The sequence below is a fragment of the Eumetopias jubatus genome, unplaced genomic scaffold (genome assembly GCF_037043125.1).
Source record: "Eumetopias jubatus isolate StellerSeaLion01/CBP00866 unplaced genomic scaffold, mEumJub1_p1.0 scaffold_3, whole genome shotgun sequence".
Lineage (NCBI taxonomy): Eukaryota > Metazoa > Chordata > Mammalia > Carnivora > Otariidae > Eumetopias > Eumetopias jubatus.
Window position 1 is genome coordinate 125,647,200 of NW_028274809.1, and position 15,478 is coordinate 125,662,677.

Consider the following 15,478-nt stretch of genomic DNA (forward strand, 5'->3'; position numbering starts at 1 on the left):
GGGCTTTCCACATCATTGCAGGTGGGCCCAGAGGCCTGGAGAGGGTTAAAAATAGCAAAGGGGTCGCCAGGAAGCCCCATGACAGCATTTTTACCCTGGAGGAAAGCTGTAAAGAGGTTGGGGATGATAATAATAGCCAACACTTATAATAATGCCCACACCATGCCCAGCACTGTTGTTTATTTTTAAACCACTTTATTGAGATATGATTGATGCACAAAAAGCTGTACGTAATTAACATATACAACTTGACTAGTTTGGAGATAGGTATACACTCATGCGGGGAGTTTGGGTGGCTCAGTCGGTTAGGGGTCTGCCTTCGGCTCAGGTCATGATCCTAGGGTCCTGGGATCAAGCCCTGCTTCGGGTTCCCTGCTCAGTGAGAAGCCTGCTTCTCCCTCTCCTGCTCCTCCCCCCTGCTTGTGCTCTCTCTCTGTCAAATAAATAAAATCTTTTTTAAAAAAGTATACACCTATCAAACAATTACTACAATCAATGCCATAAACATATCCATCACCTCCAAAAGTGTCCTCCTGCCTTATTTGTTCATTCATTCATTCATTCATTCATTCATTCATTCCTGCACTGTTTTAAGTGCTTTACATATATTAATTTATGGAATCCTTACAACATCCTTATGAGGTAAGTGTGCTTGTATTATCACCATTTTACAGATGGGAAAACTGAGGCACAGAGAGTTAGAGAGTTAATTGCCCAAAGTTAGTTAGTAGAGGTGGGCTTTGCAGAGTCTGTGTTTTTAACTATTGCCTTGCCCAGTCTTGCTGAGAACCCGCCCTGCAGCATTCACTGCTCCCCACCAACATTTAGCCTCACCAAGTGTCTGTGTGTGTGTGTGTGTGTGTGTGTGTGAGAGAGAGAGAGAGAGAGAGAGAGAGAGGAGGGGAGAGAGGGAAAGAGAGAGAGAGAAGGTGAGAGAGAGAGAGGGTAACGGGGGGAGGGAAAGAGGGAGAGAGAACATGTCAGCCCAGAACAGCCCAGAACAGATCCCAGGGGTCAGCGCTGAGCTCCCGCAGCACTGAGCCTCTTTTCCTCAGTCCTGTGTGTGTCCTTCCTACCCACACAGCACTCAGGAAATGTTTGTTGATTCAATGAAGGAATAAACTTAGATTTATCTGAGTATAGGGCTCCTGTAGCTCTTTTGTTAGCAGTTATTTTGTGGCGTTCATTATGACCCAGTTTTCTTTTTTTCATTTGGATGAAAAATGATTTTGGCATTTAAACAGCATGACTTCATTGTTGATTTTTAAAATCTACCCCCACCATCAAATTCCCCTTTTGGTATTTTGCCTCTCCCGATATATTTAGAAACATCAGTCTTTGTAGTCTTTTTCTTCTTCCTTTTGAATCTATGATGCATTTTAACAGGGGATAGTCTACATATGCAAAATAGCTGTATTTTCATTTGAGTTTATTTCCTTCACTCCATGATAGAGGTTAAGAATATAGCCTTTCGATAATAAAGAACTTTCTTACTATCTTTTTGATTGACGGAACAGGCAAAGAAAACACCATAATTGCGTGAAATGGTCTGATTTAGAAACCAATTATAAGGAACATAATTATCTACTAATAAAATATGCATGTAAGTCCTTCGTTTGCTGCTTCTGATGCACTGTAGACAAATGTGTAGCTAGCAGAAACTTGCATAAAGTAAATTGAAAGCCAACCATTTCTAGATTATGTCTTGTGACGGCCAATATCTCGGGATCAAAAATAATATCTATTTTTTTCTCCTGCAAGTGTCTCAGCCTCTCCCCGTGCGAGCGTGTGTGTACATGTGAGTACATATGTGTGAGTGTGTGAGTGCGTGCCTGTGTTGAAGTGACGGGGTGGCTCGGGAGGGACATTTTCTCATCTGAAATTAAGGTCCACAGCTCCCCCTTTCTGTCTACTGATGATTATCAAATATCTCTGGGCTTCAAAGCTGGAACTCTAAGGTTCTTTTTTATCATAAGGATGCAAATGAGTAAAAAGCTCCCCTGGTTCCCTTAGGAAGCACATCATTAAAAAACATCCCTTTGCCCACCTCAATTTCCATAAGCTGTGGCCAGTGGAACAAGGGAGCTGAACACCCCACAAGAAAAGAGAAAAGAGAAAATGGTAGGCGATGCTTCCTCGGAGCCCTCTCTCCCTCCTCTGCAGGGGTGTTTGTGAGTCGCCTGCCAGCCTGGGACAGGGGGCCCCGAGGAGGGGTCAAGCGCACAGTCAGCCATTCTGCCTGAGGCATTCAGAGCCTCGCTCAAGCCCAGATGTAACATCAGAGTAAAGTCCTGTCCTAAGGCCATCCCACTTGTGTCGTTGACATTATGCTTTGTGCTTCCTTCATCCAACTGCTCTGCTTCCATCTCCTCACTTACTGCTCTCTCTTATCAATTCTAAAGACATGTTTTGGGAGGAGAGGGTGTATTTTAGCATCTTTGAAATCAGGATGCATCTCACAACCAGCAGTTGTCGTTGGCTGCACGGGGACAGAGAGCGGCCGTGCGTCTTGCAATCCACGCTGCCTTAGGGCCGGTGAGCTCTCAGTCAGGGCAAGTCTGCGGGCTTGGCGAAATGGTCTCCCTTCCCGGCCTTGTCATCTGCCAGCATTTCACACCAACTGCGTCCGGAAGGACGTGCTGGCAACAACTTGGGGCCCCAAACGCATGCTGTGCTTCCTGGCCAGGCCATCTTTGCTCCTGGTGTGTCTTTGGCCTTTGATGCTTGGTCCGTCTCTGCCTGTGGAAATCTGTCCAGCTCACAGACTCGGGTGTGATGCGGAGACTTCCCCGATGATTCCCATCCAGAAATTATCCCTCTCTTCCCTAAAATCTCCATAGAGAGCTATTCATGCTTCCCCATGGTCTTTAGAGCCTTTCTGAAAACTGCTAGCCAGATTATTTTTCTTTCTTAATAAATTCTTATTCTTATTTTGCTTGGTATATGGAAGCAAAAGATACACTTAAATCCTCAAACATTTGCTTTCCCAGGGGCAACTTGGTAAGGGATGTTTGGCGGAACTCTAATTCAGATGCAGTATCTGCTATCAATTTCATGCGAAAGTTTTCTATGTAAGGATCAAAGAAAGGACATGAAAATATGAGTAAAAATCCTTTACTCTATAAAAAAGAATGCTTTACTCTAAATGTTTTATTGTTTATTCTAAAAATTTCATATTTTTTCAAATTTAAAAACTCCAAGACAAATAGAAAAATAGAAATATTTCTGAATTTTTCATCTCGCTTCTCCCTTCTCTAGGCCTTTCACCTTTACGATCCTTGGTAGGTAATGAGCCCAAATTATGGCAGGAGGGGAGAGGTGTTTGTCTTAAAAGCCACGGTGGAAACATAGATTTAACTCTGCTTGGCTAGGAGGAGCTCTTTCAGAGAGTTCTGAAATGAGGGATGCGGTAAACAATTTTTCCTGTCCCAGCTTAAGGAGGACTGGGACACTGTGGTCACTCAAAGTGGGAAGAAGGGCATGGCCCTGAGGGCGCCCAGCATCCCCAGCTCGCACCTACAAAGCTTCTACTGTGTGCTGGGCAGAGGATGAACATCAACGGCTTACGGAAGATGGGTGCCTGGCCCTGGAGTTTCCCTAATGCGTGCTCAAACGAGCCAGGCGTTTTCCATTCTCCAGGTTAAAGCAGCGAGAAGCAACAAAGGTTTGAGTCTGAAGGAGTGGAAGGAAAGGACTGTAGTAAAAGTAGTAAGATAAGATAGAAGAGTTTCAGAGAGTAAATGGTAAGTTCAGTTAGGTCCCCAAAGAAGTCTGCACTGACATACCATTAGTTGAAGAAACCGTCTAAGCTATTATCAGTTTCAGTAGTGTTGAATCATTGCATTGATCTGTCTTTTCATTGTTCATTTTGTGTCTTTTAAGTGAGAATGGGATCCATGGCATAACTGCAAATCTTAAGATTGTTTTTCAGAGCACAGCATGGAAATGGTAGCATACAGACACTGTTGGCAAAAGGCCTTGTGGTCTTCCACCAAAGGGTTGATTGGCAATGTAGTTTCTTACTTCAACTCCAAAGCAATTAAACATTTATTGAGCATCTGCTGTGGACTAAGAGTTATGCTAGGCACAGGAGATGCAAAGATGCAAAGTGAGAAACTATCCTCACCCTTGGGTTTCGTTCATTCATTTATTCAACAAAACCCTATTCTAGACACTGGTGATACGACAGTGAAGAAAAAAGAAAAGGTTCCTGCCATCATGGAGGTCACATTACGGCAGGGGCAGGAAAATAATATAAGAGCAGACTGAGGAAGAAAGAGAAAGCAGGTAACCACAGAGAGGACGTGTGTCTATTTAGGATGAGTGGTCAGAAAGACCTCTCCGAAGAGATGGCATTTGGTAAGAATTCTGAATAAATCAGGGAGTGAGCGTGTGTTAGCTTTCGGGAAGAAGATGCTGGACAGAGAAGAGCAGGTGCAGAGGCCCTGAGGTGGGAGCTTGTCTTGTGTGTCTGAGCAACACCAGAAGGCAGGGGCTGGGCTTGGTGAGCAAGGGGGGAGCTGCAGGAGGTGAAGGAAGGCCAAAGAACCTGGTGAGACCGTGCAAGGCTTGGAGGACACTTTTGGACTTAAATTTTATGCTGTTTTATTTTGATTTTTGCAGTTTGATTTTTTTTTTTTTTTAGCATATGGGATTGTAAAAAAGGAAAACTATTAACTGAAGCATAACAAACACACAGAAACATACACAAATCCCAAGTGTACAGACTGAATATACCTGTGTAACCGGCACTCAAGGTTAAGAAACAGAATTTGAGCAGCACCCCGTCCTCGTGCTGTTTCCCAGCCACCCCTCCCTCCACCTTCTGGTTTCCAGAATCACTGATTTTGAACTTCATATAAGTGAAGTCACGCAGTATATACTCTTTTATGTCTGGTTTCATTCCTTCAATATTGTGGGATATTGTGGGATTCTTCCATGTTGGGTGTGGTAATTGTTTGCTTATTCTCATTGCTGTATCATATTCTACTGTATGAAAGTTCTGCCGTTTCTTTATCCATTTGGGTGGTTTCCAGGTTTTGGCTATTTCAAATACAGCTGTTATTAGCATTCATGTGTCTTTTGGTGTTTATGTATGTATTTCTATTGGAATAAGTCTAGAGATGAAATTGCCAGCTCATGGGATAAATGTATGTTTAACTTCAGTTGATAGTGTCAATTTTCCAAAGTGTCTGCATCATGTTTTACTCCCACCAGCATTTGATGAGGGTTCCAGTTGCTTCATATTCTTGCCAATGCATGGGATAGCTTGTCTTTTTGCTTGTTTGTTTTAGCCATGCTGTTGTGTATATAGTGGTGTGCCATTGTAATTTTAATTTGCATTTTCCTGATAACTCCTGACCTTAAGCACATTTTCATTTTCATATATTTGTGGGCCATTAGGATATCTTATTTTGAGAGGTAACTATTCAAATCTTTTGCCCATTTTTTTCTGTTAATTGACTGTCTTTTTTAACATTTTTATGTTTATTTTTTATTTATTTTTATTTTTTAAGATTTTATTTATTTATTTGAGAGAGAGAGAGAATGAGAGATAGAGAGCACAAGAGGGAAGAGGGTCAGAGGGAGAAGCAGACTCCCCGCTGAGCAGGGAGCCCGATGTGGGACTCGATCCCGGGACTCCAGGATCATGACCTGAGCCGAAGGCAGTCGCTTAACCAACTGAGCCACCCAGGCGCCCTTGACTGTCTTTTTTAAAATTTTGTCATTCTTTATATATTCTGGACACAAATCCTTGGTTGGATATTTATAGAGCAAATACCTTCTCTCACTCTGTGGTTTGCCTTTTTATCCTCTTAATGGTGTCTTTTAGGGGGGAAAAGTTCTTAATTTTAATGTAGCTCTTTTATCATTTGTGTTTTTTGTGTTTTGTTTAAGAAATCTTTTCCTATTCAAAGCAAATAAAGATCTTCTGTTATGCTTTTGTTTTGCAACTTTATTATTTTATCTTTCACATTTAGGTCTACAGTCCACCTAGACTTCATTTCCTTGTATCATGTGAGGTAGGGATCGAGCTTCAATTTTACACATATGGGTAGCCATTTGACCCAGCACCATTTATTGGAAAGGTCATCCATTCTTCACTAAATTTAATTTTGAGTGCAGTGAGAAGCTGTTCGAGCCTGTTCCAGAAGGGATTAGCATGATCATATCCGTTTTGAGAGGATCAGTCTGGCTATGCTGTGAAGAGTAGACAGTGAGAGGCAGGAGCGAAAGCAGGGAGCTTGGAATAGAGGCTGTTGTAACAGGCCAGATAGAGATGGTGGATGCATGGAGTAGGGGGGTGGCAGTGAAGATGAAGAGATATATTTTGAAGATCTTGCTTCACAGGGCAAGATTATGCAGGGCATGAGTAAAAAGACAGAAGTTAAAAATGTGGCTCTAAATTTTTGGCCTGAGTAATTAATCAAATGGTGGAGAACCACTGGAGGGTATCTGGGCTCTCCAATAGCCATGAACATAATTCTTGCTGTCAGACCTGTATTCAAATTTGTTTTAAAGTTTTATTTGTAAATGTGTGGAAGAAAAATAGGTTGATTAATTCAAGACTAATTTGTCCTTTTCTCCTTTGTCTTTCATCTATCATTGAAGCTGGAAAATGAAAATAATTCCCAGCCTCCCTTGCAGCTAGCAATGGCCACATAACATAGTCCTTGTCAACAACCACTATCAGAAGTTTCCTGGAGCCCAGAGGGGTGCCTGGCACATGGTAGGTGTTATAATATTTGTTGAGTGAAAGAATGAAAAGTATGAATGATATGATTAAAGATACAAGATGTAGAGGAGAGAGTTCTGGAGTGACTTCAATGAAAAAGCAGAAAGAAAGTGATTGAGAGGAAAGGATGAGCAGCCGGTTTTGGCAAAATAGGAGGACAAGTTTTCTCTGAGAGCAGGTCACAGTTGTCCTGATGATCACCAAGTCGAAGGAACTCTTTTATTACTGACTTTGACTCTGGCGAGTTAATGTTGATTACCCTCTCTGAATTTTATACTTTTATCCTCTCTTCTAGTTCTCTCATTTCTCTGGTCACTATTTTTTTGGAATAGCTTTACTGAGATATAATTCACATCCCATACAATCCACCCATTTGATGGGCACAATACAATGACTTCTAGCCTATTCACAGATATGTACAAACTTTGCTTAAAAAAGAAACCTGACCTCTTAGCTATCACCTTTCTATCCCCACCCCCAGCCCTAAGTAACCACTCATCAAGTGCTTTTGTTTTTCCTTACCTACCTGGATCTTCTTTTCTGTCTTGCTTGCCTAATTGCTCTGGCCAGAATCACCCATATAATGTTGAGTAGAAAGGGTGAGAGACAAAAATGAATGTCTTTGTCTTATTCTTGATCTTAGGTGGAAATTATCCGGTCTTTTACCATTAAGCACAATGTTATCTGTAGGGTTTTTGTAGATGCTTTTAAATTGGGTTGAGGAAGTTCCTAATTCTTCCTATTCCTAATTTGTTGACTATTTTTATCATGAAAGCATGTTGGATTTTGTCAAATGCATTTATTGAGATGATCATCTAGCATTTGCTTTTTATTCTATTAATTTGGTCTAGTATATTAATTGATTTTTAGATAGTAAATCAATCTTCATTCCTGGGACAAATCCCACTTGGTTAAGAGTGTATAACTAAATTTATATGTTGCTAAATTTGGTTTGTTGATATTTCATTGAGGATTTTGTGTCCATATTCATAAGAGATAATAGTCTATATAGTTTTCTTTGGTTTTGGTATATGGGTAATACTGGCTACGCATGTGAGTTTGGAAGTGTTCTCTCCCCTTCTATTTTCTGGAAGAGTTGTAAAGAATCGGTATAAAATCTTTAAATGCTTGGTAAGAGTTCAATGGTGATGCCATCTAAGCCTGTTGTGGGTAGTTCATTGATTACTAATTCAACCTCTTCACTTATTTTAAGGTCTATTCAGAATTTCTATTTTTTTTGAGTCAATTTCAGTAGTTTGTGTCTTTCTAGGAATTTGTCCATCCCATCTAAGTTATCTAACTTATGGGCACACAACTGTTCATAATATTCTTTTACATTCTTTTTTATTTTTGTAAGGTTAGCACTGGAATCCCTTCTTATACTTCTGACTCTAGCAATATTTTCTTGGTTGCCTGGCTAAATATTTGTTGATCTTTCCAAAGAACCAGGTTTTGATTCCATTGATTTTGTTTATTATTTTTCTATCCTCTAGTTCATTAATTTCTGCTCTGATCTTTATTATTTCTTTCCTTTTGCTTGCTTTCAGTTTAGTTTGTCCTTTTTCCAGTTTTTAAGGTGGAAGTTTAGGTTATGGATTTGAGATTTTTCTTCTTTCTTAATATAGTTATACATCTACAGTATGAAATATAATACCTTAGAGAAGCTAACTGGGAAGGGAGCTGCCTGAGAATCTGATCCTATTAAAAGACTGTAATTTGTGCTACCCAAATCTGGAGTCCTTTCCTGGATGGCTCTTGGTTAGCAGTCAACGGAGTGAGCTTTCATATTCATAAGGAAAGATCTGGAGAGAGACATAGGCAGGGAAAGAACTCCTCATGATAAAGTGGGAGAATCAAGTGTTTCTGCCAGACACAGAGGGGAAGCCAGGCAGAGGGACTCTGGGGAGTGACACAGGCAAGGTGGCAACTAGGGTGGGGCAGAGGATGCAGACAAAGCCCAGTTCATATGCGCGACAGGACCAGGTGGACTGATGGGAGAGAATTCAGCAGGTGTTGAAATTTAGAGCCAAAGAAGAGTAGTAGAAGGGGACCAAGGCCATTTTTATTTAAATATTACAAAATAAATGTGACTTACCAACATTGGTGACATCATGGACACCTAGGCAGTCTGGCTTTCTCCCCAGATGAGAAATGAGTCCCTTGGCTCATCTGAGGACATCGCATCCCACACAGTATGGGGCTTGGTTGTTGAATTAATCAATAAGTGAGACATGAATAAGGATGGGAGAGACTGGTGAGAGAATCAAGAGGTTGGGAGTGCTGGAGCAGGCCAGAGAGGGTTGAGTGATCAAGAAAGAGGATTAGCTAAGACCCAACAAGAAGAAATTCAGCTGGACTTGGATTTCCAGCAGCCATGTTCCCTGAGAGGAGAAGGGGGCCCAAGCACCACAGGTCCAACGGCTTGGGGTCAGTATCGCTGGGTGCTTTTCCTAAAGCCAGCCGCTTTACCGTTATAAGAAGTGTTGCTTGAGTGACTTTGCTGTGTTTGGATAATACTAAGTAAAGCGATGATTTATGGGCAACTATTAGGAGGAGCCGTAAAACCCAGCCCTGGGCTAGCGAGATAATATTGCTATATTCTCTGGAAGATCTACTCTTCAGAGTTTATTACCCTTCTCATGGCTGTAGCCGAATAAAGTTATGTTTGCTTAAACCGCACGTGCTTATCTGAGCTGTCTTCCTTTTAAGAAAAAAGAATGGTTATGGTGACATAAATCTGCCCAGTGAGCACCCTGGAGATCAGACTGATGGGGCCACGTGCCGCCCCAGGGAGGGAGTGGAGGATGCCCCCGGGGTGGGGGTCGGGGGATGGGCACACTGGGAGAAAAAGTGAAAGCAAACAGTCACGTTTGTGCAGCACAAGTCTTGCAAGTGGATTTGGATTCCTTTCACACACTGTTCCAGGGGGCCCTAGTGGCTGAGACCCTTCCGTGTTTGCTTATTTTGTTTAGCAAAGAGAAATGTCCCCTCTTCCCTGCCCTCCCCCCACCCCAGTCTAGCAGACTTCATGAACTGTTTGCCTGGAGGGGATCACAGTCAGTGAGCCAAGCTGGAAGGCAGGAATAAGACTCTCCCAGCAGACTATTTGTTTCCAAAGGGTTTTGTTTTTTTTTTTTAACAACAGCTAGGTAATGTTCCATCTGATGACACCAACCATATTTTTGGGACTTTCTCTGTTTTGGTCCTCCTGTCTTCAGTGTCACATAGTAGGCACTCAGTAAATATCGCTTTGCTACGTTGGGTTTGTTCCCAGGTTTTGTCTTTATGAGCACAGCCGCGGTACCTGAACACGGGCACCTGCCAGCCCTGTGAGGCTCATCACGTCCCCGGCATAAAGTCTGAGGAATGAACTTACTAGTTTAGAGCAGTGCTTCTCAGGGTGCATGCGCATCATCTGGAGGTCTTGCTAGAAGGCAGGATCTGATTCTACAGGTCTGGGGTGGGACCTGAGAGACTGCATATTTAGTAAGCTTCGGGTCATGCTGATGCTGCTGGTCTGGAGACCACACTTGGAGATCCGAGGCCCTAGCCAAGCCGGTGGGGCCGCTCCCCTCCAGGGGCAGGTTTGAGTGGACCAGGCCCTGTGTGTTAGGAGAAAAGAGAAAACTGAGCCTTGGTCCCTGAAGTCAGTCCCCAGACTGTCTGGGTGAATTTATGCTCTCCCCTCTAGAAATATCAGAAAGATTAAAGAACTATCAGTGGTGAGTTTTGGGCTCTGTTTGGAATCAAACTGATATGCTGAGAGCCCAGAGACATCAGTAATGAGCTGATAAATAGGCTGCTGGCAACACGCCCATTCTTCGGAGCCTCCATCCAGGCCCCCACGCAGGGGCAGGTGACAAGAGGGGTGAGCTCGGGCTGCCTTTGCTGGGGACAGTCATGCTGCAGTCGGCCTGGGGCTGAGAGCAAACTGCTCCCTCCCTCCTGCCTCCCTTGTGGGGTCTGGAGGAACACTTGCCTCAACTCAGCCATGGGTCAGCAGGAGCCCTTTTCTCTGAAGAAACTTGTCCCAAGCTGCCTATTTCCCTTCTGTCCAGGTTCACGACTTCTTATGTTTGTTTCCAGGACTGGTCTCTTCAAAGTAGCACTTAGGGGGCCAGCCAGAGAGGGCGTGGGGTGGGGGGTGGGGTGGGGGGGTTAGTGTGAGTCCCCAAGAACTTCCGTTGCAGATTTACAAGTGGACTTGGAGCTCCGGCTTGTGATGTGCTTGACCTCCAGAGGTAGTCTTGAAAAGCTGCTGTGGTGTTATCAGTTCTTATTAATGGTTTCATTTGGAGAGATTTGCCCCTGAGGTGATTTTGTGAGATGCAATCTAAAACCGAAATAAAGAAATGATTCACCGAAAGCATCATTTGGCCTGCTGGGGGAAGAAATCATTCCTTTCATAAAGGCCTTTGTCTGCTAAGAACTAAACAATGGGAAAATCCTGAAAACATATTTCAAATACTGCAGTTATTCTCAGGTGATCTGCTATGTCTTATGTTTCTGCTAGTTTGATTACATAGGAGAGAAAATTTTGTTTTCAGCAAGCAGTTCCAGAGAACCGACCAGTGCCAGACACCCCTGGGCCCCAAAGGAGTGTAGGAGAGGTCTAGCAAACGTGGGAGCTGCTTTTACTCGGCTACAGCACCCAGCTAAGGGGACAAACCAAAGGCACACAGAATGTGCCGGGACCCAAGACATGAAGGAGCACATGACAAGGCTGGGCAGACGCAGACTAGCCTGATGCATACAGAAGTCTGATTTCCCAGGGGAGCAGCCTCTCCCACTCTGCATTTCTGGGATTTGTGTCCCTTGTGTGGACCACTCGCATGCCTCTGTCACTTATGATCTTCCAAAAAAGTTATTTGTGAATTTGTCTTCACTCCCTAACTCGTAAGCTTCTTGGAGAATGTTAGATCTGGCTTGACCTGGTAGCCGTTGTGCATCATAGATGCTCGGTCTCTTACGAGCCAGTGGCTAGTGGAGGATCAGGTAGAGACAAATCAACAGACGAGGGCTTCCTGGAGGAGATGACTTTCCTCTTAGCTTTGGAAGAAAGTGATGATCTTGGATTTGATGAAATTATCCCCTTGATTTTCCTTTTCTCTGTTTCATAGGTTTCTCTATATCCTGTTTTTATTTTATTTATTTGATTTTATTTTAGCCTGCTCTTATTTTCAATATGACTAATCCTCCAGGCCCTGCCATGTGTGTCTGTCTGCATCTAGCATCTCTATCTGTATCTCTCCTCTCCCCTTTTATCATCTTCACCCTCATCTTCATTGACATGACACCTCCCTTCCTGCCAAACTTCCATCAGACCTCCCGGTGCAGCAGGGTTAGTCCTGTTCACGTAACTCTGCTTGTTGACAAACATGCCTGCAGGTTCCTCCCATTTTCCTTTGTCACTTGAAATCTCAGGAAAGGGTTTTACTGGCAACCTGACTCTTTCTGTAATTCCTTTGCGGAACTGTTGATTCACCGTTGCAGCCGTTTCCTGGACATAGAACTCCAATCACCTGTGACTTTGACCAATGACAGGAAGTCACAGCTCGGGGGCATAGATGCTGTGGCATCAAAGCCGGCAGACCGTGTCCATCTGCCCTTGTTTGTGAGAACATTTCCGACCCAAATTGAAGTGCTGTCACCTTTGCCTGCGTCTGACTCATGAGCTAATTAGTCATGTTTGCGGCTGATGAAGGGCTATGGGAATGACTTGATTTATCTTCTCTTTCAAGAACTTTTGGAGCCGACTGTGTACAGAGCAAGAGTTCTGCTCCTCTATCAGCAGCTTGCTGAAATATTTATGAGGACTTACCACAGACAGAGGACTAGGAGGGCTAAGAATTACAAGGAAGGGAAGAGGGGCAGGGGCTTTAAACTTACTTCCTGGACCTGACAGGCTGGTCTCTGGGAAGCAGGGGACACCTGTTAACATCTGATCCCAGGACAGGGCCAGCTCAGCCCTGCTCTCTTCTATGCTCCTGGCTGGTTACGGGCAGGCTAGAGCTGACTGGGGTCTCTGGGGGCAGAGCCAAAGGTAGGAGCAGAAGTTGAAGCCTTCCAGGGGCACCTGGGTGGCTCAGATGGTTAAACATCTGCCTTCGGCTCAAGCCATGATCCCGGGGTCCCGGGATCAAGCCCCGCATCGGGCTTCCCTGCTCAGTGGGGAGCGTGCTTCTCCCTCTGCTGCTCCCCTTGCTTGTGCTCTCTCTCTGTCTCTCAAATAAATAAAAATAAAATCTTTAAAAAAAGTCTAAGCCTTCTAGACAATCCTGATAATGGAACTGGTGGGGAAACAGAAGAATGTCAGACTATATGTTGTATTTATTTTTTAAAAATTTTTTGTGGTTGTATTTAGTGCACATTTTATTGCACAAATAAGAGTGTGACCATTAGGTGAGGGCAGCGGTCAAGGATCAGCCTGGTACTTAACACTGCCCAGTAGTACTCAGAGAGGAACACCAGGCACTAAGCAAAAAGTACTCAGGGTCCCACAGTCCCAACTCAATAGCCAGATGAGGCTTTAATTAAAGACTATTCCTCCCAGTAAGGGAACAACCTTCTTCCTTCTTTCCCCTCTGCCTCTTGTCTTCCCCACAAAGCCTTTTTCAATGCCGGGGCTCACTGGTGCCAGGGCAGCAACACAGGATGTGTCCTTGTGCAATGTGTGCACAGTGTAATCATTGCCTAACTTCAAGGGCTCGCTTGACAAATGATTTGCTTCTCAACAGTGCCTCTTATACCTCTTTAAAAAAAAAGTTTCTGGAAATATAAATAAGAGCAGAGACCTTTGAAAGATCCCTTGTCATTACTCTCTTCCAGTGAAGAGAGTAGTCGTGTGTGTGTGTGCGTGTGCGTGTGCGTGTGTGTGTGTGTGTGTGTGTGTGTGTGTACATGCGAGGAGGAGATGAACACTGACTCGGTCTTTTGGGATGTTTACAACTTGATTATCACCAAAACTAATGGTAAAGTTAAGCGCCACAAAAGTGGCCTCTTTCTTTGCAAACCAAAACTAGAGCAAGGGTTTATCATGTTTCCTCCCCCTCTCCACCTCCCACCCACTGCCCCCACCATCTCTCTCCCTCTCTCTCTCTCTCTCTCTCTCTCTCAGCAGTGCCCAACAACAGCAGAGGATGAGAGGATACTGATGAAGGAGGCATTCCCTGGCAAGAATTAGAACACAACTGAAACGGCTGTACCAGCTTCTCTTCCTATCTGTGAAGATCTCTTCAACAACGGGTTTCTAATTCATTGTGCTCTTTAAAAACTGCCACATAACTGCAGGATTTTGCTGTGAGCAGAATTCTGGAGTCTCAGGGGGCCCCTGGGTGGCTCAGTCGGTTAAGCGTCTGCCTTCTGTTCAGGTCATGATCTCAGTGTCCTGGGATAGAGCCCCGTGTTCAGCAGGCAGTCTGCTTCTCCCTCTCCCTCTGCCCCTCCCCCCACTCATGCTCTCTCTCTCTCTCTCTCTCTCAAATAAATAAATACATCTTTAAAAAAAATAAAAAAAAGAATCCTGGAGCCTCTAACTACTAGTATCTAAAGAGTGAGTAGCAGTGGACTAGAGAGCCCAGGGCAGTTGGGTTTTCAGATACCCCTGGAGGCTGGCTGGGACTGGGAAAGTGTCTGCAGCAGGGCTGAGCACCCTGACGCCAGGGCTGAGCTGCCTGCTCTCAGGGTTCAGAAAGAACTGATAGGAGAGTGGAAAAGCTAAGCCTATAGTGTCATCCTTCAAATCAGCCCAGATACTAACATTTGTAGGTAGGTGTAGCAGAAAAACAGTAGCAATTCCTTCCTGGATATTCTTCTAATCAATAAAGCAGTTAAATCTAAGTCCTATAAATATGCACTTCCCACCAATAGAGAAAAATACAGCTCTTAAGTATTCCAGTTTTCCTTGAGTGAGCCCTTATGCAAAGCGGTTGCTGTCCTCTGCAGTGAGAGCCCATTCACCCCAGAGTTCGCTTTCCAATGAACCTTCCAGAGACCCTAGATTTGAATTTCAAAGAGCTTTCTGAAGGGTCTAGAGCTGTATCTTTAAGTGTAGAAACATTCAGAACAGGAGAGAGCCTGAGGATAATTACTTTTCTCATCATCTGGACAAATAATTCCTTTTTTCAGCTTTATGGAGACATAATTGACAAATAGAAATTGTATATATTTAAGGTGTGCAGTGTGATGTTTTGATATTCGCATACTTGTGAAGTGTTTACCACAATCAAACTAACACATCCATCACTTCACGTAGTTACCTTTTTTTTTTTGGTGAGAGCAATTAAGATCTACTCTCTTAGTAAATGTCAAGCACATAATATAGTATTGTTAACTGTGCAATAATTTCTAAAACCTCCTGTGGGTCAGGGTCACCGCCAAGGTTGGACAGAGAATGAGCAGGAATGAGGGCTTAGATTACCTCATAGGAGCACCATGCTCATTAAGCTCCTGTTTTCAGAGTCTAACGAGGAAGGTGTGGGGATGGGGAGGCAGCCTGGGATTCAGGAGAAAGGGAGAGAGAAGGACGGTGACTCAGGCATTCACCTCCATCTTCATGGTCAGACCTTACTATTGAGCAGCTTGAATGTGCCAGGTGAGGTGTTGGGCTCCGTGAGGTTTGAAGGTGCCACCGACTCAGTCCTTCCCACCTGGATCTCAGAGTCTGGCTGGGGAGCAGAGTGAGGACACCAACTCTTGGAACACACGAAATGCTATCTTATAATGGAAGTTTCTGAAAGTGCT

General features: G+C 43.8%; 1 long non-coding RNA gene across 2 annotated transcripts in view; it reads left to right on the forward strand.

The window, feature by feature from the left end:
• LOC114209186 (uncharacterized) overlaps positions 1-14,208 on the forward strand; it is a 30,084-nt gene extending 15,876 nt beyond the window's left edge. Inside the window, exons 3-5 of one of the 2 annotated variants that reach the window (XR_015767890.1) lie at positions 5,982-6,023; positions 6,613-6,730; positions 13,854-14,208. This is a non-coding gene — a long non-coding RNA (uncharacterized LOC114209186). The remainder of the gene's footprint in view (positions 1-5,981; positions 6,024-6,612; positions 6,731-13,853) is intronic. The other variant, XR_003609277.2, reaches the window with a different exon arrangement.
• The last annotated feature ends 1,270 nt before the right edge of the window (positions 14,209-15,478 follow it).